The sequence below is a fragment of the Sorex fumeus genome, unplaced genomic scaffold (genome assembly GCF_029834395.1).
Source record: "Sorex fumeus unplaced genomic scaffold, SorFum_2.1 ptg000046l, whole genome shotgun sequence".
Taxonomy (NCBI): domain Eukaryota; kingdom Metazoa; phylum Chordata; class Mammalia; order Eulipotyphla; family Soricidae; genus Sorex; species Sorex fumeus.
In genome coordinates this window covers 3392564-3416823 of record NW_026606103.1, presented here as the reverse complement: position 1 = coordinate 3416823, position 24260 = coordinate 3392564, and the positions used below count along the sequence as shown (strand labels likewise).

Sequence of the window (24260 nt, the reverse complement as noted above, 5' to 3'; positions counted from 1 at the left end):
GATGGGTACCTGTGGGCTGGGTCAGGTGAGTGCCTACATCTGTTGTACTATAATCCCGTGACTGCGTGAGGGATGAGGATAACCTCAATGGGAGGAGAGGCCCACAGTGTCCCCAGGGTCTCCAACCCCACTTCAAAAGTGAGTCTGACACCCTCAGGCAGCATGGGGTGTGCAGGAAGAGGGAGAAAGCCAGGGACAGGGAGCCGCTGAGCATAGGCCTAGGGGTACATGGGAGAGCGAAGGCTCCCTGGAAGGGCAGGAACCCTAGGGCCTTCCCAGGCCTGTGACCATTAGCTGGGGAACAGGGTCTGTATCTGGCTGCTGGCCTAGTGGTTGACCTGTAGCACCCTGAGGCTCAGGCCTGGGTGGGGCAGGGGGTGGCTTGCCCTGCACTCCATTCTTCGACTGCAGCTTCTGTGCCTCCGTTTCTTCCTCAGCCTCAAACTCCATGAACCTGGTGTGGGGAGTACAGGCCCCACTGAGTCGGGTTGGCTTGGAGCACGTGGGATGAGGCAGGACAGGGGATGCTCATGGAAAAGCCCTCAGGAGGATGGAGAATGGATGGGCACAAACCCCAGCACCTCCAGTGATTCCCCATATCAGCCCTTTGAGGGTCATAGAAAATAAGGGACTGTGACCCTTAGACTGTGGTCAGGAGCCCCAGAGCATGGTGGGCAGAATTGTCCCAGCCCCAGGTAGGACAAGTTTCTGCAGGGGACGGGCCTTCTGGGGATACCAGGGCCCCCCTGGCCATCTGGGAGTAGCCCCTGAAGCCCCGGCCCGCAGCCAGCCCCAACTCCCACTCACTGCCCAGAACTGACTCACTTGGCAGCCACGTCGTAGTAGATTATGCGGTCAAAGTTGCTCGTGCCATGCCATTCCCGCAAGGCACGGCGCAGGCCTTCCTCCAGGCCCATGGTGGGCTTCAGGCAGGCCAAGGTGCGCAGCACTGGGCTGCAAGGACAGGCTTGGTCAGGGTCTGCGTCTGGTGGGAGCCCCCGCTGCCCCACACCCATTCCTTGACCCCCGATGACGGCCTGGTCTCCCCTCCCCTCCCAGAGTTGACTCGCCTCCTACACCCCAGACCGGTGGCTATTCTAGTGTCAAGCCTCAGCTCTGGGGATAAGTCATGAGACGCCAAGGCCGAGCAGTCATGCCTGTCTGAACCTTGGTGCATCTGTGCTGTGTCTGGTCTTAGGAACAGAATGTCTGTCCTTCATTCCATAGGTCAGGACCAACCCTGATAGGGGACTGAGCTGAGGCTTTAAGGCATGGCTGGTCACTACAGGCTTTTGAGCCAGAACTCTGGGATGGCATTCCTGAGGACATTCTCTCCCATGGACCCTACGCTGGGGGTCACACCAGTACCTTCTGGGAAGCTACCATTAGTTCTAGATCACCTGAGGGACTCACATAAGGAAGCAGGAAAGGGCCTCAGTGTCCAGAGTCTGAGGAATGTACTGCCGGGTCAGGGCCTTGAAGCTCTGCCAGCGCCGGAAGTTCTCATAGACGCTATTGGGACTGCTGGAGGTTTTTGGCAATGCCTGGTTTCTGGTGGTGGCCAGACCACTCTACCCACAAACCCACTGGGACAGTGGTCCACCGCTGCATGGGAGCATGATGGGAGCCACCTGGGCCACTGGCAGTGGAACCTGAGGAGGATGGTCTCTCGTTCCAGCCTGGGTGACAATAGTAGCTGGAGTTGGAATAACGGTCTCCAGCACAGACGATACCAAGTAGAGGGGTGCAGGATGACCGGCCATGGAAGATGGAGCCTCTGCGGCCCCACAGTTGAGTGGAGCCTGTGTCAGGATGACAGGCTGGTTCTGGGCTGACTCCACAAGCGCTGCCTCAGGGCTGACCTAGATGATGACCTTGCAAGGTCCAGGGACATGGGGTCCATGGCCAGCAGCTCCTGCCACCACAGGCATCATGGGGAAAGGTGACAGCACCAGAGGGTTGCCAGGAGCAATGGCCGAGGTCACCAGAGGGGGCATCTGGATCGGTTCCCAGGGTGGTGGCTGGGGGAGCCCTGGATTGAGAAAGGGCGAGACCCTGAAAGCAGAGCCGAAGACCCCAAGATTCATGGTCATCTCTGGGAGCAGCACAGGAGACACTGCGGACAGGAGGGAGGAGGAGTGAGAGGGAGATGGTACAGGGGGAGGGCCAGGAGGGCCTGGCTGGGGCAACATTCCATGAAGGGATCTCATTGGAGGATCAGAACAAGAACTTTCCTTCAAACTTGTCAGTGGCAGCACAGCTCACATGGCCTCTTCCAGCAATTTAGACAGTTTCCCAATTCTCAGCACATAGGTTGGCATGGTCTTCGCTGTATCTCAATACTTTATCCACCAGTCTAGTTGTGTGCCCCTCAAATCTTTCTCCTTCCTCTCTCCCTGATGACCTCCTTCAACAGAGTCTACTCTTTCTTTGGAAAATTCAGTCATTAGTGACCTGTGAACCCCTGTAGGTCACAATTTGAACGGAGTTTTCCTCAGCAAATGCTGTGGGTTTTGCTTTTTTGTTTGTTTTGCTGATCCTTCTTAGGGTCCAGTCCCTAGGACTGAAAGTAATGTAGATTTGTCTAACATGTTTGACTAGCTTTTTCAAAGTTTTGTTCTACTGGAAGCTCTTATCCTTCGTAGAATAGCCACGAAACATCAAGTTGGAACAGCTTCCAAACTCAAACTTACTTTCTTTGTATTTGCAATATATTTTATGGATGATTTGCCTCCTAAATAAAACGTTGAATCGAGGAATATTTTTAATGGTTCAAAGCTAAGCTTTGACAAAAGTCAATGATGTGTGTTTAATGCAGTGCTGGGTGTTCCCTTCTACTTTCTCTGGTCAGTACAATTCTCTCCCACACCAAAGTAGTTTTCTGTTGTTAACATAATTCTAGATATGTACTATGTACTGAAACCCCAAAGAATCTCATTTTTTATGAACTCACTATTGGTTTCCACTCTGGTTAAAAGCACATGTATGTTCTACCAGCTGGCATGTGTAGTGATTTTTTTTATATTCGTCAAACGGCTTCTCTCTTTTTCAGGAGACTCCATCCCCACAGCATGAAATTCTGCAGACCCTAACTAAATCCTTACAGTGTCTGGCAATTCAGTGGCGAATGGAATAGGGAGGTCTGAATTAGGAAGTGGAGCAGAATGGAAGTGCAACTGACTTCAATGTTCAGATCAGCAACAAAGTTACCTTCTGCATATTTTCATCCGTGGCTGGGAAAACCTGATTCAAATTTCCTCTACACTCTTTTCTTCAGTGTTTATAAGAAAATAATTTTTCAGTCTAGTTTTGGAATGATTTATAAGATCTCCCCAAAATCTCAGTCTGAAAGGATTTGGGAATATGCATTTATAATACAACATTCATTGCACTGTTTGGTCTCTATGGAGGGAATGACCTGCTCAGCCAGTAGCCGTCAGATCATTCCATCCTAAGCAGCGTGGCAAGCTGCCTTTGCAGACACCAATCTCCGGACGCTTCCCAGCAGCTGCTCTGTCACTGTACATTGGTTCAACAGCGGTATCCAGGTCATAAGAATTCTATCAAAATCAAGAACATCCTTCCCCAAACAATGTTGGACACAGGGAACGAGGACTCGAGAAATTTCTTGAAACTTCCAATTCTGTCATGAAGAAACTATACTTGATTTTCAGCCAGGGATTTCTCATGAGATGGATTTTGAGCTTGAACTTTGTCCTCAGGCTTCAGGCAAGACTTTATGTTTGCTTCCTTGCTGTGTCCTGAAAAGCCACCTATAATTCTGGAGGCTCTTGTGCGTGCGTGACTGGCGGAAGTTTGCACCCACCACGGCCCGTAGGTGCGCGCGCACTGGGGCTGTCCTGGGTCAGTTCTAAGCAGTTAGAGGTAACGGACACGCATGCGCACCTGCATTTCGCGCGGGGTCTGCAACCACCAACGTCCTACAGGCTATGGGTGTAATGATTCCCCTTTGGGATATTTGCACCCATGCCTCTATCAGATTCAACAGAGAGGTGTGTGGCCCTGTCCAGCTGTCTGCAGGGGCGCATCTCCCCCAGGCTGTGGGCACCACCGCACACCTGCGCCATGTCCTTTCCGGAGCCGGATGCTGAGCGCGAGGGAGGTAAAGGAATCCTGGGACCATTCAAACTGCTACTTGGGGTCCGAGCGATAGTGCAGTGGGCAGGGCCATTGCTTTGCATATGACCAACATGGCTTCCATCCCCGTAATCCCAGATGGTACCCTGAGTACTGCCAGAGTAATTCCTGAGTGCAGAGCAATTACTGAGCACAGTCAGTGTAGCTTAAAACCAAAACAAAAGAATCCCAAAACACAACAGCAATAAAACAGCAGAAGCAAACTAACCCTACTACTTTGTGGACCTTTTTTGTATGATACAAAAGCAAACGAAGTTTTTTCTTATTGAAAACATTAGCCCTTGAACTTGAAGAAAGTCAGGTCCGTCGTAAATGGGGAAAATCTCTAACACAAATAGAAAATGAATACATAGAAAAGCTTTTCCTTTGTTTCCCAAAACGTTTTAGGAACCAGCAATTAGTTTCCGTCACTATACCCTCGTTAATAAATGAAACAGTTTTCATGACTTAAAATAATGGATCAATCATAATATGACGTCCAATTGTTGTGCAATTGATAGCCAGGTTAGCAGGAGATGCAAGAACAAAGCAAATATCAACAAAGATAGGTAAAGGCTCAGTTTAGCTTACAAAATTGACAGTGAAACTTTATTTTTGTACATTTTAATGCCTTAAAATATTTAAAATGTGTGTTCATTATCTGTAGTACTTTTGGACACAGACACTTCATTTACAGAGAACAGGTAGAAGTGTTCCAGCCATTGTCAGCTCACAAGTACATGGGTGTAATGCTGCCATCCCAGATCTGTTTGAGTTGAAGCATCGTGATAACCAGTTCCAAGAAACCAGTAGGATGGCCAAGTGGCAGAAACACGCATTTCAGGTTGTTTACTTCAGTAAGCAGCCAGTGAAATTTTGGGCCCAGCAGAGCAAGCTGAACATGGTGACCCATTAAATATGAGGGACCTGTGGTAGTGGTGGTTCTGGTATTATGGCAACACTAATTCAGTTTCCTTCATCCCACAAAGAATTTGTTAGGATGATAAATATCTGCTGGAGAAAGGGCAAATGCAATTGGAAAGAATCTTGAGAAATCCCAGAGGAAAGGAAGACGGTGTACTGGGCAGACAAGGCAGCAGCTCACTGAGCGTTTCCACTCTGTCCTGGGAGTAGCCAGTCATGGAAGCTCTTATGAATTCTTTCCCAAGGACACAGAATGAAGGGTGTCCTTCATTTTCCCCATGAGCAACTTCGGGAGTTTAAGTTGCTTTGTGTACCTGAGGAGTGAAGGTCAAGTGTTGGTGTGTTTGCAAAGATAGGCACATATGTAGTGGTCATGGCATGTGGTTTTCAGCATGTTATACGTGCATCGCACAACTAAGGTCATATATGTTGTCATCAGTAACTCTCGACGTGGGTGCCTTTCCCCACCATTGTCCTCAGATCACCTTCAGTCTGCTTCTTCCTTGACTGAGGATTTCTTAGTGTAATCAAAAGTCAAGACTTTCTCTTCATTCAGGATTTTTAAATTACCTTCTTTTGTTTAAATAGCACGCTGAGATCATACAGTATTTGTCCTTGCTCTGAATTATTTTGCTCATCAGGATGCCCTCCATTCATCCAAATTGCAGGAGTCTGCAAGATTTTACCTTTTCTTGTAGCTGAGTAGGGTTCTGTTGTTTGTGTTTATACTACAACTTTGTCCGTTTATGTGTCCATTTGGGGTTTTTCTGAGTATTGTACTTAGCACTGCAGTGAATACAGGAGTGCATATATCATTTTGAGTTTTCTATTAAGGGGTTTTGGTGGGAACATGCAAATGTGAAATCACTAGGTCTTTTGGAACCTATATTCTTGCTCCACTACCCAACTCCAGGCCGCTTTCCACACACTTGGGCCGAGCCTCACATCTGAGTGAACATATTCCTGGCCACATCCCTACCCATTTTCTATAATTACAGCACCAATATGATGGGTTTCAGACAGTAGGTAACAAATCATAGAGGAAATATATATATATATTTATATATATAAATATATATATTTATATATAGTTTCAGACAATAGGTAACAAATCATAGAGGGAATTTATATATATATATATATATATATATATATATATATATATATCTCAGACAGTCCAGCAATCTACCGAGAGTATTCTCCCCATACTGGACAGCCGGGCAAACTACTCATGGTGTATTCGATATGCCAAAATTATTAAAATAATGAGTCTTATTTCCCTGACCCTGAAAGAACCTCCAATCATTGGGAAAGACAAGTAAGGAAAGGCTGCTAAAATCTCAGGGCTTGGATGAATGGAGACATTGCTGGCACCTGACTTCATTGAGCTCATCAAGTAAATTGTTGAACAACAGGATGACAGTGATAGAGTGATTCTTGCTTTTAGAGAAGTTTCCAAACTTTTCCACAGAGGTTCAGCCAAATGTTGTTCCCACAGACTGTGAATGAAATAGCACCCCTTTTACACCACCCCTTCTCAGTACTGGTTGTTTCCAGATATATATATATATATATATATATATATATACATACACACATATATGTATATATATACACTCACACACATATATGTATATATATCAGTTATTTTTAGATATATATTTAGCTAAGATATATATATCTTTCTGATTCTTGTGACTTGAAATTCATTGCTTTTTAATTTTTGCTTTGCATTTCTTAGATAACAAGTGACTAGTAATATCTTTTCAGATGTCTGCTGGCTTTTCTTAGCCATTTTCGGAAAATGGATGCTCATCTCCAATTTTATGTAATTGTTGAGTTTTTCTGGTTGAGCTTTATAACGCTTTATGTGTATGTAATATTTAAGCCTTTACGAAAAGCATGGTTTGCAAATGTTTTCTCCCATTTCGTAGGAAGTGTTTCAATTTTAAGAAAGTCTGATTTGGATTTTTAAGAAGTCTGATTTTTTTTTGCCATGCATAAGCTTTCAGATGTAGGCCCATTTGTTTATTTCTGGTTTTATTTTATGTATTTTTATCCTGAGTCAATCTTGTTTAGATTTGTTGGTGTACCATTGTTCACAGTAGCTGTGTTCTTCTTTGTATTTTAATGTTGGTTTAAATGTTTCCTTTGCAAGTTGTAGCATTGTAGGCTACTTATTTTTTTGTCAATTTTATTTACTATACCAGCATCAATTGGTGGCTTGGCTAATTTTCCCTTTCATTTGAGAATTTTCTTATTTCTTTTTTTAAATTTTATTTTTATAAAGTAGTTCACAATGCTTGAGCAGGCCCAGTAACGTCTCCATTGGAGACTTTGTTGTTACTGTGTCTGGCATATCAAATACTCTCGGTAGCTTGCCGGGCTCTCCGAGAGGGGCGGAGGAATCGAACTCGGGTCGGCCATGTTGGCCGCTTGTAAGGCGATCTTTGATTACATTTAATATTTGATCACCAATCCCAATATCATTACACCTTCCCACTACCATATTTCAGATGTTTTCACCCCAAACCCCAACCCATGCCCCAAAGCAGAACCAACATGATTTCTTTTGTATTGTTTGTTCTGAATAAAATGATGAAAATGCTCGAAAATGTTTCCTTAGAGAAAACTGTGTGAAGATTGTTGCATTTCACGCAGGACCCACTAAGCCCTTCTATAAGAGATTATGAGCATATTGTAAAATGTTGAACATTGTGTGCATATATATTGGGCTGGAGTGATAGCACAGCGGTAGGGCGTTTGCCTTGCATGTGGCCGACAAGGCCAACCTGGGTTCAATTCCTCCTTCCCTCTCAGGGAGCCCAGCAAGCTACCCAGAGTATCTCGCCGGCACTGAAAACCCTGGAAAATTACCCGTGACATTTTAATATGCCAAACACAGTAACAACAAGTCTCAAAATGGAGTCGTTATTGGGCCTGCTGGAGCAAGTCGATATCAATGAACAGGAAGCATAGGATTGGTTGCCTTCTCCTTTAAACCCCATCAAATGTGGTGTGCCACTCTTGGAAAATGGGTGGGGTCAGGTATGAGACGCAGCCGCATGGTCCAGGAATACGTTCACTCATAGGTGAGCCTTGGCCTGAACATGTGAAGAACGGCTGTGAACATGGCAGCAGTTGAGTTCTGGAGGATTTTGGCTGCCAGGGTGTAAAATCTTATCACGCTGAAGGTTGTGTGTTCACGGGCTCACTGGATGGCCCTTTCTCACTGCCTTCGTTCAGTGCTCTTGAGTCCTGTGTGTGCCTGGATCAGGATGGCTGTTCTTTCTCTCAAGCTTGAGCCCCTCTTGCTCTGACTCTCCTCTCTGAGTTTACAGTCTTAGTTTATATAGCAATCACGTAAGGCGGTGACATAAAGGTGGGTTGAATACTGACAAATCAACAAAGAGAGGTAAGACCACTGCTCCAGGAGATTAAGGATAAAATCTCATCTAAAGAGATTACTCCAGATTACTAGGAGATCTGCTCAAGGGTGGGATCCCAACAAGGGTGTGTTCTTCCCTCAGTTAGTAATCTACTTAAATAGTTGTAATAAATCTATTTCTACTATTTCTAGCAATGTCATTCTGTATGAGCACAGTAAGAGATATAAACTTAGTTTGGTTCTTCCTGAGAACATCTCACTATACATTCTGCAGTCCTCACGCCAGGTTAATCTTCCTAGCTCCAGCAGGGTCCTAGTCTCGTCATTACTTACTTTTGGATCATGACAGCATTTGTCCATGATCATGCCCTCAACTTATAGTTGAGTATCGTGGCGCTTTGGCCTGGCCCATTTCGGTGCCAGGGTAGCTCACCGCTTGCCCTAGGTCCATTCAATCCCTCATCGGGACCCTGCTCTTGGGGTGCTAGGAACTAAGGGCAACTGAGTCAAGAAATCAGATGCCCAGGAGTAAATATTATTTGGAGTCAATCAACTCCCAAGTTACAAAGCATAATATTAACTGTCTTCCTGTGTCCACACAGAAAGGACATTGCTTACAAGTTCAGTGTCCTTAGATGGGTGTGACCTGACAAACCTAAGCTACCTGAGGAAGGACAAAAGAGTGTTATCCTACATCAGGGGATGACGCAGGCCTTTAATGCTGTGAAATTTCTCTTAACTCTGCAGCATGTCACTTGTTTTAGAAAGTTGTGTTTCCATTTTCATTTGTCTCATTTTTTCTCCTCTAATTTCCAGTTAACTTTCTTTCTTGTACCATTGGCTGTTCAGAGTTGTTTTATTTCCATGCATATAAGTAGTTCTAAGTTTTCTTTATGATTAATTTCTTTCTTGCCATTGTGTTCACATTGGCTACTTGGCATGTTTTAGATCTTCTTGATATTGCTAAGAAAATTTTTGTAGTCTAACAAATGATCAGTCCTAGCAAATGTAACCATGTGCACTTGAAAAGATTGTGATGCATTGAATGCTATATATATACATATATATATGTAGTAAATATGTATGCATGTATATTTTTCCTTCATTGCTTTGAATTTGATTTCTCATTCTCTGGCTCTACTGTGTTGATAGTGCTCCGGGTTATTTGCACTCCGAGTCTATAGGTGGAGACCCCAGATAGATTGTTGTATTCCCTTCCACCCATTCCGGGCTTGAATGAGCCCTAAATACACCAGGAGACCAGCACCCACTGCCATCTAGCTCCCAAGTGGGTTGAACACCAAAGGAGTTTATGGATGTCTAAGATGGTTAAAATAATAAGGCTGTGTGCAAAGTTTGAGTCATGTGAAAGCAAGAGAGAATTTTTCTCATTGGAAACCATCACTACTTCAGTCAAGAACATTTCAAGTCCTCCTAAATGAGGATGATGAGTGACAGGTCTAAGGTTAATCTTTGCAGGTCATGTGTGCCTTCCCTGTTAGCATAGAATTAATAACCAACAGTTCTAACCATTGCTTTCTTGGGGAACAGTGTTTATTATTACAGTCATTGCAGTTCACCCCACTCAAGTGCCCAAGATTTTCCACCTCTATCCATGTGCTACCTCTTGTTATGTCCCACTCCACCCTCAAGTGCATGGTAATCTCAGGTTTGCAATTCAAGCCAAGGGGTTGCCATATTTGACACTCTCTCTTTCCTTGTTTTCTGACTCCCAATTATCACAGATGAGTGAGATCCTGTGAGCTTTGTCTTAATACATCTTACTTATTTCAACTAACTTACTTATTGAAATTAAGGTTTTTGTCTTAATCCATGTTACTTATTCCAGCTCCAGTCAGAGATTTCATTATTTAGTAATACCTTAGTAAAATTCAATTGTGTACATCTGCATGTGTGCACGTGTGTCCTAACTTCTTTATTCACCCATCATTGATGTTTGCATTGTCTCCATATCTTGGCTATTCTAATCAGTGCTTCCATGAACACAGGTATACATATATTTTTCCAAATTCAGATTTTTTTTGTTTTTAGGGGAACAATGCCAACAAGTGAAATCTCTGAATCATATGGAAATTATATTTTTATTGTTTTGGTGAAATCTCTGGAGTGTTTTCCCTAGAAGTTGAACCAGATCGTTTCCCCCGTGAGGGAACCTTATTAACATTCCTGCCAATAGTGGTTGTTTCTACTCTTTGTGACATATGCCATTCTCAATGGTGTGTGATAATATCTCATTGTTTTGATTTGCAACTTCCTGGTAATAGTTGATACTAAACATGTTTTCATACACTTATTGATAATTTGTATGTCCTCTTTGTGGATGGGTCTCACTTCTCTCCTGTTTTGATGTGATGATTTGTGTTTTTTTGAGCTTTTGCATGCTTTATACATCTTGATATTGGTCCTTCATTTGTTATATGTTTGAAAATATTTTCTCCCACTAAGTAGGGCAGTTTGAAAATTTTATCCCAAGTTTCTTTTGTTCTGTAAACACTTGTACATTTGCTTTAATCCTCTTTGTATTTTTATTTCTTTTACCAGAGAAGTCAAACCATTGCACACACCCATGAGGTTCCTTTCCTAGACAGGTCTGCATATGCTTTCATAATTGTATTGTATGGATTATGGACCAAGTTCAATGTCTATAATCCACTTTGAATTACATTTGGGGGGATATGAGATACATATTTCTCTTTTTTTACATTTTATTTTCCAGTTTTCCCAACATGTTAGTTGAAGAGGACTTGCCTGCCCCACTTTATGTACCCAGAAACTCTGTCATAGACTTTCAATAAATATCTGTGTATATATCTGTGTTATATCTGTGTGCTGTCAATTCTACCCCATGGTCCTGAGAGTTTGCTTTTCTTTGAATAGATCATAATTTTGAATACTATGTTTTGCAACATTGTTTTTGACCATTCCTTTAATGTGCCCCCCTTCCAATCTTGATTCTTCCTATATCTCCCTATCTTATTGGTTAACCCTATACTCTCATGCTATGCCCACCACCACCACCACCTCCAGTTAACTAATTTTCACCCATGCCCCCTTTGAGTATTTCTGGGGTCTCACTGACAACTATACATCCTTATAATGGGAAAATTTACTATAGCACAATATGAAGTCAGGAAATGCATTCCTTCCCTCCTTTTTCTTGCAATTGCTTTTAGTTCACAGGGAGTTTTATGATTCTGTGTTAATTTCACTAAAAATTTTTCTAAATTGTTGATGAATGTCATCAGAATCTTGAACAACTGCATGAAATATGTATAATTTGGGTATTATCATTTGGGAAATGTTAATTTTTTATATCCACAAACATGTAGTGTTTTCCCATTTCCAGAGTCCTTTTATTTTCCTTTGTAAATGACTAATAATACTCACGTAATTTTTTACATTTGTTGTGAATATTAGTTTGATTTTTCGGTTATTGTTTTTTTTGCATCACTCCCATAGGAGCTCAGGTCTTACTACTGCCTCAGTGATCGTGAGTGACACCCACAGGTCTTGGGAAAACATAGGAGTGCTGAGGATCTAATTTGGATTGGCTGAGTGTTAGTGAATCCATTTTGGATCTGTACTTTTGCTTGGGGAGGTTTTTTACTGATTTTTTTTCATTTTAATTTTTTTTGGGGGGTCTACGGGCTGGAGCGATAGCACAGCGGGTAAGGCGTTCGCCTTACACGCGGCCAACATGGTCGACCTGAGTTCAATTCCTCCGCCCCTCTCGGAGAGCCCGGCAAGATACCGAGAGTATTCGATATGCCAGACACAGTAACAACAAAGTCACCAATGGAGACATTACTGGGCCCGCTCGAGCAAATCGACGATCAACGGGAGGGCCTTTACCTTTACCTTGGGGGGGTCTACACTAGCAGTGCTCAGGGCTTACTCCTGGCTCTGTACACAGAGGTCACCCCTGGTGGGAGTTGGAGGATTCTGGGTGATATTGAATAATGGATCCAAGTCAGCCTCATGCAAGAAAGTACCTTACCCACTACACTATTGCATTTGTTTCTTTACTGCCCTTCTCTCAATTCTATAATTCAGTGATTTTTCTCTTCTGATGTCAGTTAAATAGCTTACATAATTTATTTAAAAATTTTCTTTTCTAGACCTCTTTTTTATTTGTGTGCGGGCCACATCCACTGGTGCTCTGGGCTTACCCTGGATCTGCATGCAGAGAAGAATCCTGGCTGGCTAAGCAGACCACATGGGGAACAAGAGATCATACAGATCAGTCATGTGCAAGTAAGTACCCTACCTGATTTGCTAGCTTTCTGTCCTCCATCTCTTGCTTATTGATAAGGACATGTGTACTGTCTTTAAAAAAAATTTTTATTGAATCACTGTGAGATAATTACAAAACTACCCTATTTGTGTTTCAGTTATACAATGATCAAACACCCATCCCTCCACCAATGCACGTCTTCCACCACCAATGTCCCGAGTATCCCTACCGTCCCACCCCTCCCCCTGCCTCTATGGCAGACAATCTCCCCTATACTCTCTTTTGTATTGCTTGTTATGATTCGAATAAGATGTCGCGTGGTCAAGGAGCGGCAGCATGCTCCTGGAATTCTAAAATTCTACATAAGTAGGATGTGTAGAAATCTCTGCAGCAAGTTGCTCGATTCAGAAATTCTTTTGTGTGTCTCTGGATCATGGCCATTATGGAGCTTAAGTAGCAGCCAGAGGCAGTTTCTGGGCGTGACATCCAGGGTCCCTTGGGGATAGGGGAAGAGAGCCACCATCCCATCCCCTATCCATTGATGCCAGGAGTTTGTTGTCTCTGAACCCGCTTACCTGCACTTCTCTCTGGGTTCTGAAAGTTGACAACCGTCAGGGAGGTGGGGTTTAGGGGGCATGTGGAGGGACAATGCCTTCCCCGCCCCGAAAATCTGGGCATCTCGGTGAAGTTGGTCTGGCTTGAATTCTGGAGGCATCTCTGCAGTGAGCTGCTCTGCTCGAGACTCTTTTGTGTCGCTAGATCATGGCCCTTGTTTCCATCTTTTCCAGAGAAATTGGCATATGCCATGCAGGGCACGCCTGCTCTCCCACAGTGCACCACCGGCCTTAACTATGGCTTTTGTTCTCTTTCGAAATTTATGAGTCTCTTAAAATAAGGCCAAGAAATGAGCCTGTATAGCTGAGCCAGCGGTGGTTTGTCTGTGTGGCTCCCACATATGTAACTTTTCTCGGTTTACTTTCCTAGTAAACTTGGACCCAAGTCGTTGGGGTCCGACCAAAGGCACAGCAGCATTGAAGACACCAGTAGGCTGATGATGTGCTCGCCCTGAAGGAACAGGTTGACCTGCTGTCAGAATCATACTCCCCCCACCCACCGCCAAGTGTGTCACTGATTCAATTTTGGCTTCTTCCATTCTAATGCTGAGTCCTACTATTTTATTCTTTACCTCTTCTGTTCAAATACTTATTGTTTCTCCCCTCGGTCTTATTGTAGGTTCATTGACTCTTGTGATGCTTTAGTAGTTCAGTGGTTATGTAGAGCATTTTGTTGCTTTAGGTCATGTCAGTCAGTGTCAGAATTTATGATGCACTTGAGAAGTGTTCTGGGCTTCTGTCCCTGTCCAAAGAATGGTGAAATTTCTTAATTTTTTCATTATTACTAGTGCTTCATGTGAGTTTTGGGTTTAACCCTGGGTTCAAGGTGGTCTGAGCAGTGATGTCCTGTTCCCATTGGTGTCTCAGGCTGCTTTGATATGTAAGGGTTAAATTGTACTTTTGCTCTGCTTCTGCTGTACCACTTGAATTAAGAAATACCTTCTCATGATGTATTGCTATAGTGACAGCAAAGTTAGAAATGTGAGCGGGAGCTAAGCAAAGGCAACCAGGAGACAGCCAGAGGCAGGAACTCTGAGTGGCTCATTCTAGGAACCTAGCAGAGAAGAATAGGTCATCAGTAATAAGTCTTGGTTCAGAATGGAGCAGAAGGACCCAAACCCACCTGTTACCCGGGCGGAGAAGTAGGCAAGGGTCACAGAAACAATTAGTCAATTTATAGATGTCTCTATGGAACCTAAAAGAATGTGTCCATAACAAAGATTTCCAGCAACAGGAACCACAACTAAGACCCCTCCTGCTTCAGTGTAACTTAGTGTATTGTCACAACACAACCAATTGCGAAGCCCAATTTATTTGCTCCTTTTCTCTTTGCCCCCAGTGAGTGGTTTCAGGAATGTTCCTATTTTAAGTGCTCAGTGCCCCTGTCTGACTACAGTTCCAGCAGATTGCCTGGTTGCGGTCAGTTTTGCCATGAAATAATTCACTCTCATTGCTTAATGTCCTAAAGTTTGTTTTGTTGTGATGGATTCATCGAACTGTTACATTTGAAGGCCCTGGTATGATACTAAGACAACTTGGAATTCCTGGCTTTGTGGCTGAAAGGAGACCTGGATCCTAATAGAAGGTGTCTAAGGGTACCAGCCTTCCTTAGCAGCCCACAGACTCCAAGAGAAGTTGGGCAGGCGGGCTAGGGATCAATGAGATTCACTGACAACAGGTACCTTCCCTAACACCTTTTTACCTGGACAGACTTCCAGGAAAGCCATTAGCTCCTCTCCCATGGAGAGTTTGGATTCTGAGTCCTTTTCAGAATGTGGGGAGTGAGTTTTCCTTATGGATGGAGTTTGATTCTCAGGTGCCAGGACTGGCCTGAAACAGACCTCAGAGTGCTGCCTGTTCTGAACAGTGCTTTCACAATGGTTCTCACTCAGGGGCCTGGGAGAGATTGATCACCTAACTACTCAGTGTGGGGAAGGGTTAATCCGTCACCCATGTGTAGTGTTTGTGTTTTTCTTTTGTGGAATTCCCAAGAATCTGGTATTCATTTCCCTGCTTACCATCTTTTTCTCTTTCCTGTTACCCCACTTCATCTGGTGAGCTGAGACTTTCTTTTCATATTACTCTGCATGTGGAGGAGTGAGCAACTTTTCTGTCTTAGACGGCTGGGAGGAAATATTTTGGAGTTACTCGTCTTTCTTACCTATCCTCAGAAACTCACCGTTATTTTACCAAGATTTCCATTCCCCAGGAAGCAAGGGGTTAATAGCTTCCCTGGAAGAAAGCATAAGGGGTCCGTGACAGTTTGTTTTTTAGTGGCAAGAGAACCAGAACTCCTCCTCTCTGTTGGCATCATCCAAGTTGCTTTAGTCATTTCTCTGAAACTTGTTAGCTGACAGGTTCCTACACGGAACACTGAGAAATTCTTTTCCTTTTTAAAAATGTTTGGGCCTGGAGCGATAGCACAGCAGGTAGGGCATTTGCCTTGTACGCAACCAACATGGCCTACCCGGGTTCGATTCCCAGCATCCCATATGGTCCCCCGAGCACCGTCAGGAGTAATTCCTGAGTACATGAGCCAGGAGTAATCCCTGAGCATTGCCAGGTGTGACCCAAAAAGAAAAAAAAAACAAAAAACAAACATTTTTTTTTAAATTTTGTAAGGTAGTTCACAATAAATGATTATATTTAATATTCAAACACCAATTCTACCACCGTTACACCTTCCACCACCCAATTTGGGATGTTTCCATCCCAAGCCCCAGTCCCTGTCCCAAAACAGGGTCACGGTCCTCCCATTGTTCATTGATTTGCTCAAGCGGAGGGTCCAGTAACGTCTCCATCGTGAGAGTTATTGTTACTGTGTCTGGAATATTGAATATATATTATATTCAATCTCACCCCTGTGGGCAAGATACTCTCCGTAGCTTGCCAGCCTCTCTGAGAGGGGCAAAGAAATCGAACCCTGCTTGACTGGGCCGGCTGTGTGCAAGACAAACGCCCTACCTGCTGTGCTATCTTTCAGGCCCAAAACACAACTGAAATAATATATTTTGTATTGTCTGTTTTGAAAAACCACTGAAAATGCTACAAAAAAAAAGTCTCCAAAGAGGAAACAGTGTGAAGATTGTTCTATTTTGTCAGGGGTCATTAAAACATACTTTAGGATATCACTAACATGTTATTAGAGGTTCAGTGATATGAGCTTTCGTTTATATATCTGAAAATATGTATATATGCATATATATATATTTCCCTCTATGATTTTGTTTCCTATTTGTACCCCATCAAATGTGGTGTGGTACTTATGGAGAACAGGTAGGGAATGTCTTATGATGTGTCGCTCATCCAGGAATACATTCACAAGTCGGCCTGAGCATGTGGGAATCAGCCTTGAGTGTGGTGGCAGTTGGGTTGGAGGCTTTCAGTTGCCGGGGCTTGGGTCCAGCTTTTTCTCCCGGAAGGGAGTAACATGACGCCTGACATAGCCAAGCCACCGGACTCTGCACCAGGCTGCTTCACTCCAGGCGCCCCAAGGGAGGCGGGTGAAAGCCCTCCCTGCCCAAGGAACATTGAGAAATTCTTACTTTACACTTCTTATTCTCAAAATATATGGACATAAAGGGCTAAAACAGAAGATTCCAACACTTGAGCTTGTGAGCTTTTGAGTTTGTTTTGTTTAAAAGACTGATACAGACCCAAGAAATAGGGTAAAAATGAGCTAATCTGAGACATGAGATAAGAGAACTACTTTTTGGCTTTCTCTCTCTGAAGAGAGAGGTGCCTTTTTTCTTTAAATTTTAGTGAATGACCATGAGAAAGGTACAAGCTTTCATGTCTGGATTACAATCACACAATGATCAAACACCCATCCCTCCACCAGTGCACATTTCCCAGCACCAATATCCCTGGTATACACCCCTTCCCACCCTCTCCCTGCCTCCATGGTGTCGGTGGTGCCCACCGCCCTCCTTCCTTTTCAGCAGGCTGCAGCACCTCCGCCTTTGCACTTAAGCTGCAGAAAGACAGCCACCTGGAGTCTCCTTGTTTGCTGAGAAAATGCCTCTCTCAGAACTAGAAAAGCTGAGAATGCTTATGTACCACTGTAGTGGTAGTCACTTATTCATAATTTCTCTTTGCCAATTTGATGCCAAGAGAGCTCTTTTCTGAACTGTTTCTCTAAGAGACAGACAGGGCAGAGGGGCATTTGTAGGTGGAGGGTGTCTGAAGGGACACTGGATGATCTCAGTAGGCCAATAGGGCTCCACTTGTCCTGGGGAACACCCTGTCTTTCTTGGTCTACCCTGAAGTCCTCTGGCCATTTGGGGATGGGGGGAGGAGGGATCAGAGAAATAGCAAACTCATTCAATGGACTGTGAGTATGCATGTGTGTGCATGTTAGTTTGCACATGTTTGCAGTCAGTTTGTCCAACTGTCTGTTTGTAAAAGGCTTTAAAGTTAGAGCGAGATTGAAAGCAGTAGAAGCCCTCAAGGAAAGCTGCATCATTAATAAAGCTCAGCCTGTGAAGACATGAGTATCAGTAGCTTCTAATTTAGATTGAAGAAAGGAAAGTAGACCAAAATGTTTAAAATATTTAGAATCACGTCAGGTTTTTGGCAACTTAAACTTTAATGATTCCAGTTTTACTGGATTAAGACTCAACTTTGATGTTTAGTGTTCTAATGGAGAAAAATATAGACTCTGAGGACTTCTGTGTTGAAATAAATAAGTAGTTATTATTTTGTGGTAACTTTTGGAAAACAGGGCTTCCAGAACTAAACTCTGAAGAAAAATTTGAATTGGAAGAAAATAAAAGGGGGTGAGAGTCTGAGAAGATTTTCTAGCACAATCCATGAAATTTGCTATTTATAAATTCAGACCTGCTTGGAGTTTCATGGGAGGCATTGCCTTTTGGGGGAGAGTTTAGAATTATATAGCTATAAAATATAGTTATGTGTTAACTAATTTCAGTCAGTTTTACTTAGTTGAAAGGCAAATGTATACACCAAAATTGACCACACTTAGGAATAGTTTCTTTTTGAGATTTTCTTGTTGTTTAAATTTTAGTGTTATTGAGTAAATTTAGAAGTAGTTCTGTTCTGTACTTCTCTCCCCTTCTGACTGGAGGAAGTCTCCAGCTCAGGAATTCATTGTTTGCTAATTAAAACAGAAAAAAAGTAGTGACCTTTTTAGCTCATTAATGACCAGGATCCAGAGACTCACAAATAAATTTTGGAAGAGAGCCAACATGATACAGAGATGCTTCCGAACTGCAAACCACCAGCCAGTTAAAAATTTAACTTCAGCTCTGGTGCCATTTTAAAATTTTAGAATTCCTGGACATTTCATACTGTATGCCACTGATATACCAATAGTAGCACACCATATTTGATGAATTTCAGGTAGAAGGCAATCGATATTCATAAAAAAATAATTATATATATATATAAGCACACAATGCTCAACCTGTAAGAACATGTTACTGATATACTACAGCATTGTAGCACTGTCCTCCCAAGCAGAGAATTTTCTCAAGCGGGCGCCAGTAATGTCTCCATTGTGAGACTTATTGTTACTGTTTTTGGCTTATCAAATACACCTCGCGGATGTGGTCAGGATAATCTCGGTAGCTTGCCAGGCTCTCTAATAGGGAACCTAGAAAGGTAAGCAGAAATATCAGGAAGAAAAGATTTGAGTCACTAGGAAAGAAAGATTTACTCAGTTTAAGAAGAAAATAAACACATTACTGTGGACTGAGTTCACAAAAAGGTGCAGAGTCTGGGTCTAGTCCTAGTTCCCTGAATGCTTCCTTCAGTTCCAGGACTTCTCTGCTTTTCTTACCAGGAGAATCCGTATAGTCAACCTGATATCCACTTACCCAAAATTCATTTACGTTTCTTCCCCTGGTTCCCTGAAACCAAAAACATCCCTCAACTAAGAGAAGACCCGGAAGTCTTACCTTTGACTACTGGCATGAATAGAAGTGTTTAAACTTTTGGTCAGTCTTCCAACTTTTTCAAAATATACTTTGTTATTGATAATTAAAATTTTCCAAGATGTCTGGAAATGAGTTAGCTGGGAAGAAATGTGCAAGAAGAGAAATAGATAGATAGATAGATAGATAGATAGATAGATAGATAGAGATATAAATAGGTATCAGTGGTATATATGTGATTCCTGAAACTATGGGTGATATGAATTTGACTAATTTGTATTTTTTAATTACTATATAAGAAATAGGTATATTCTGCAAGTTTTTAAAGCTGTATTTTATTGCAATTTAAAAGATTAGATGGGGGACAGATGGACAGTAGATGTTAAGGTGCATGCCTTATATGTGCCCAACCACAGTTCGATCCCCGATACCACATGGTCCCCAAAACAGGGCTGAATTATCTCAGGTCCTCATATTGTACTACCAGCGTACTTGTTACTCAGTGATATACATGAGTATATATGAATGATATACATGCTTGCAATGTATGATGTACTGAGTTCTATCCTTGGCAATCCCAGCTTCTCTCAAAAAATAATTAATTAAGAAGTTGAGGGGCCGGTCAGGCATATTAAAAAAAGTAGATAGGGCATTTGCATTGAACACAACCAACCCCAGTTTGATCCCTAACACCATATATGGAAGCACAACATCGTGAGCACTGCCAGGAGTGATCCCTTGAGGAAAGTACCTAGAGTTGAGATAGAGGAGGATCCACTATGACAACGATAGTTGTAAATGAGTACTCGGATAAGAACTGAGTGCTAAAAGTAGGAAAAGGAACAAATACTATAACCTCTCAATATTTATATTGCAAACCATAATGTGTGTGTGTGTGTGTGTGTGAGAGAGAGAGAGAGAGAGAGAGAGAGAGAGAGAGAGAGAGAGACTGTCTACAATAGACTGTCTACAATAGGCTGGGAGTTGATGGTGTGGTAAAAAAACTGGGGGACACTGGTGGTGGGAAATCTACACTGGTGGAGGGATGGGGGTCAGAACATTGTATGACTGAAACTGGATCATGAACCGCTTTGTAACTTTGTATCTCATGGTGATTGAATTTAAAAATCATAGTAGTAAATCTTAAGCACTACTCGATATGATCCCAAAACCCAAATACCACCCCAACCACTGTCAAAAAAAATGTTGACTAACAGGTAAAATACAAAAATGAGTTCTTGCGTTGGAGAAATGGATCCAGTAGTAGAGAACATGCCTTGCACGTGGGAGGCCTGGGCTCATTCCCAACACCTCCTGACACCACACACTGCAGGGCCAACAGGTACCTCCAGCACAGGGCTTGATTACCAATAGGTACTTGGGCAATGCAGGGGAAGGTCCCCATAAAGAAACTGGCTATCACCAGCCCTACCTATATCTTTCACAAAGTTATTTTGCCTTTTGTAGTTTAATTTCTTTGTGCATTTAAAGAAAAGCATTTATTCTATCTAAAGGAACTAGAAAAATAAGGAAACGGGCCAAAGTTCATAACAAAAGGAACCACAAACTACAAATGAATACTAGCAAATCACGAATGGCCACAAAATCTGCATGTAAATAGAGGTCTCAATAAAGGAGAAGCCAGAGAGAATAAAAGGCTGCATCTGATAGGGTCTGCCACCCCTTCAAAAAAGGAACTTTAATGAAAAATACAACCAGCAAATTAGAGAATAGTTATTGGCACTGGAACAAGTGTACCCATCTCATGATGACATAAGAAATAGGCAGGATTAGAAAGACTCGAAAGAGTTGGTCTTGTCTAGCCTCATGAACAGTCGAAAGTGACCTACCAAAGATCCAGGGCCAGGGCCCACATGCAAAGTAAAAGTCCTGAGGATAAAAACAAAATTGAATAGGATGGGGGGAATAAAGACAAAGAGAAGGCCCACAACAAACTATATGAAGAAAAAGAATGAGAGCATTTCAGAAAGCATCATTTCCAATACTAAAAAAAACCCACTAAACTGGGAAGATTACCTAAACCTCACCCCATTCTCAAAATTTAGTGCAAGTCACCTCCGATAAATATAAGGAAGGAGCATCAGGGAGATGGCTCAGAGGACTGTTGTGCATGTTTTACATATGTGAGCCCTCAGTTCTGTCCTTAGCAACACACGATTCCACAACCACTGCTGGGAGTTACCCAAACACTGAGCCAAGTAGCATCAGTTATCGTCCCAATAAATAAAGAAGTCAGAAATTTACATTTGATGGGATGTAAGGTAGAAGGCAACTGATCTGTGTGTGTGTGTGTGTATATATATATATATATATATATATATATATATATATATATACAGGGCACAACCTGTAACAACATGTTAGTGATTTCCTACACGGGGCTTAATGGCTGCTGGTGAGATACAACAAATCTCACACACTTTCCTCTAAGGAAGTCTTTTTGGATAATTTTAAGTCTATTATTTATAATAAGCAATATAAAATCAATTATTTAGCCATTGCCTTTGGGGCAGGCTTGGGTGGGGTTGGGAAAATTCGAAATAATGATAGTGGGAAGGTGTAATGGTGATGGGATTGGTGTTGAAATAGTGAATGTATGTAATAAAGTATTGTGAACAACTTTATAAATATAATTTTTTTAAATAATTGAGCAAAACTGTGGGAAACTATTGTAATCAGTGTTAAATGATATTACTAATTATTTTGCAAAGTACCTAAAAGTGCAATATATGAAGATGATTTTATTATGTGTCAGCTTTGTTACCATGTCCAAAACTAGTCTTGGTTTTTTGTTTTCTTTTGTGGTTTTTTTTTTTTTATGTGTTTTTGGTTTTGCTTTTCCTAGCTTTTTGGATCACCTGGCATTGCTCAGGGTTACTCCTGACTCTGCACTCAGGAATTACTCCCGGCATTGCTCAGGGGACCATATGGGATGCCAAAGATCCAACCCGGGCAGCCGCATGCAAGGCAAATGTCCTGCTGCTGTACTATAGCTCCGGCCCAAAAGTCTTGCTTGTTCATAATCACCTAAGTGAATGCTTTATTAAACCCTTTAACATTTGTCTTCCTAGAAATTAAATTTTGAAGGCTGGAGAGTGTATCCCGGTTAATTTGCAATACAGAGCAGACTTTCTGCCTAGTTTACTCTGTATCATAAGATATTTAATTGTAAGTAAAATCGTTGATCCTTTGCAAAATTTATTGTACCTCTGTTTCAGATTTAAGATTTGTCACATTGGAAACCTGGTTTTGTCTCTTTTGCTTTACCACAATGTTGTCTTGTCTGTGCGTGTGTTAGAATTTGAGAAAAGGTGGTTTTTAAAGCAGGTTTCTAAATACCTTTACTATTTTACTATTAGAACTGTGTTGCAAATATATGGTAAATGGCATGAGAGACCTTAAAGTGCCTGGTCATAACATGACCAGGTTTTCATGTTATTTCATAACAGCATTGCATGCACTCATGTGGAAGGAGTTGCACTGCATGAGTAGAAGGGGACACAACATTGTCCTGTGGCAAGCATTCTGCTACCCTGTCTTCGACATTAGATGGCCTACTCACCCACAAGAAATAAATTTTTTTCTACAAAGTTCTAGTGTAGAACATCTATGTAGTGTAGAGCACAAGAAACCTTAGCAACAGCAAGTATTTTTACAGAGACAAAAGAGATTCTTACAAATATCTGCAAAGATCATTCTTATGCAGTAGTTTTATACTTGCTAAAACAGTTTAAACAGATAAAAAATTAAAAAACTAAAGCAGAGCTTTTTATGTTAGAAATACAATGGTACATAATTTAGCCCTTGCTAAATGTGTTCAGTAAGAAAGTGGAGATTTTTTTTTATTTTATATGTTAGTTCACAATATTTGATTACATTTAATATTCAAACTGGCAAACTCCAGGTGGCATACCGAATATGCCAAATACCAGTAAGAATGATGGGCCTCATTCCCCTAAACCTGAAAGGGCCTTGAATGTGGCACTTTTTCGAATCTCAGGGCTAGGACAAATGAGAAGTTACTGGTGCCTGCTCGAGGCAATCTATGAACAAGAGGATGATGGTGATCGTGAATATTCAAACACCCATCCCACCACCATTACATCTTACCACCACCAAATTAAGGATATTTCCATCCTATGCCCCAATCCCTGTCCCAAACACAACAGAAATAATATATTTCATATTGTCTGTTATGTAGTACTGCTGAAAATGCTTACAAACATTATTCATATAGGAAACTGTGAAGAAATATATATATGCATATATATTTCCCTCGATGATTTGTTGCTACTATCTGAGCCCCATCAAATGTGGTGTGGTAATTATGGAGACTGGGCAGGGGGTGTTTTATGCTGTTTCCAGGAATATGTTCAGTCATGTGTGAGACTCAGCTTGAGCACATGGGGAATGACCCCACAGCGTCGTGGCGGTAGGGTGGTAGGGTTGTGGAGATTTTGGCTGTCAGAGCTGGGTCTCTTGGGGCGGGGAGGGCTCTTACCTGCCCCTCTCTGAAGTGCTCTGTGTGAAACAGCCTGGTGCGGAGTCCAGTGGCATGGTTATGGGGGGTCTCAAGTTATGCTCCTTTTCGGGAGAAGCAGCCTTTCGATCTGGCAGTGGCTGATGAAAGTGGAAATATTTTTCTTCCCAAGTGACTCAGTTATTTTTATTCCCAGATAACTAATAGTTGATTCTTTCGCTACTATTGAATTGATTCTCTGTCTACTACAGCTTCGTTGTCGGTCATGAGAACTCTTATTTCTGAGCACTTGTCTGCCGAAGTAATATAATTTGTCAAGAGCACAATCATGGAACAGATTCTGACCCAAAGGAAACAAGTGACAAGACTTTAAGGAACAGGAAAAGGTTAAACGAAACTGTCCTGAAGGTCTCTTGTACGGGAATATGACGGGATGTCCCCAGAAAAAATCACTCTGCTCTAAACTTTTACGCTGAGTCCAAAGAAACTAAGTTTTAGATGAAAGGAATTTGTGTATTTCTTAATGTGTTGATGCAAATAAGTGGCA

The 24260-nt window shown here is 42.3% G+C and overlaps 1 pseudogene; it reads right to left on the bottom strand.

The window, feature by feature from the left end:
• Positions 1-264: 264 nt before the first annotated feature.
• Positions 265-24260, bottom strand: part of LOC130031208 (NUT family member 2G-like) — a 111225-nt pseudogene continuing 87229 nt past the window's right edge.